This window comes from Orycteropus afer, unplaced genomic scaffold (assembly GCF_000298275.1).
Source record: "Orycteropus afer afer isolate SDZICR_OR568_19922 unplaced genomic scaffold, OryAfe1.0 scaffold00188, whole genome shotgun sequence".
Lineage (NCBI taxonomy): Eukaryota > Metazoa > Chordata > Mammalia > Tubulidentata > Orycteropodidae > Orycteropus > Orycteropus afer.
In genome coordinates, this window is record NW_006921775.1 from 443,549 (window position 1) to 445,237 (window position 1,689).

The window sequence follows — 1,689 nt, forward strand, 5'->3', positions numbered from 1 at the left end:
GTAGTGATAACTGCCTCGGAAACCCAAGGAGGGGTCTCTAGGAGTCGGGGCCGACTCGATGGCAAACAACAACAGCAACAACAACCCTATATGAATAAATATCCATATAATAATTTTAATAATAAATTCAAGATAAAATCTAGTCAGCACATTTTAAAGTTTAACATTAATATACTTACAAAGCACCAGTAAACACAGGTTATGTCAGGAAGTGGTCCTAAAATAAATTTGTATGAATTTCCTGATTCTTGATCTTCCATGGCAATGTATGAAGAATGGGAGATACTCCTTGTATGTTTCCAGGCATCTTTCTGTCCCTTTAGGGAAGATTGCCCCCTGAATTCAGACAGTGAGTGCTCCAGAAGTCTTGTAAAGTTTGTCAGGAATCAGAAACACCTTAGATAGGGTCTTCAGGCTTCACTGTCCCTCTTTCGGTCCTGCCATTCTCATAAAATTTTAAAATACTTAGTGCCACGGCTGGGAGTTTCAATGAGTCTGAGTATTATCTTTGATTTCTGATTTGGCAGTTTTTTTGCAGTGCCAGCTGTCATACTGGCTTGAGGGTAAAGATAGGGTATTATTTGATGAAAGAAAATTCCTGCTACCTTTTGAAAATAGGAGAACAGCTTCCTTCATTCTGAATGATAGTGGTACTGTAAGCCCAGTGACTGGTTAGGTAGGAATTCAAGGTATTCCAAATAAGAACTGTTTTACATAAACAGCCCCTATTTGTCACTTGGATAAAGGAAAATAATTTTGACATCATTCCATGAAATTGGAAGAATAAAGAACTAGCTGTATTCTCTGGCATATTCATAATTATTGCAGAGAATGAGACTGTTATATTCTCTATTAAAAATGAAAAATTGTGGTCCATTGGGAAGAGTGTCTTGCAGGGCATCGAACTGGTTCTTCCCGGTTCAGTCATGGCTGATGAAGTGAAACCAGACAGACTGGAATTTGTGAAATGTTGGTGAATTGGAACGATAACCAGATGAGAAAATTTACAGATTGACACCCTGCTAGAAACCTAATCTCTTTCTTAAAAAACAAGGGCAGCATGCATGTTACCTAGCAACCCCATCTCTTGACTGGCAAAGTTGGAAACTGTGGTGCCCCCCTCAAAGATGGCAGCTGACTGCACCACTTTGAATTTGTGTCACTCCACAGCCCTGGCAGTAAACCAGTTTCCATGTCAGACTCCTGAAAGGGCTCACTATGCCTCTTCCGAGTCTCCCATTCCAAGGCTTCAACCTATAATTTTTCCTGTTCTGGTCATCACTTTGCTTCACCCAAATTTTAAAAATTCAGGTCTGTTCTGATTTTGCTTCACTGACCATGACTGAACTGGGAAAAACTGGTTTGAAGCCCTGCTTTGTAGCCTATATCTAACACCAAACTCATGCCATTTAGTTGATTCCAACTCATAATGACCCTCTAGGACAGAATAAAACTGCTCCACATAGTTTCCAAGGCTGTAAATCGTTACAAAGCCACAACTTTCTCATGATGAGCCTCTGGTGGGTTTGAATTGCCAACCTTTTGATTTGCAGCTGAGCACTTTAACTGCTGTGCCACTATAGGATCTATTAATAATTGAGATCTTACCACCTGGAAAATGACTATAAAACATATAAGGATTTATTAGACTTTCAGAAAACTCTTTAAGTTTTTTTTTTTTTTTTTTTT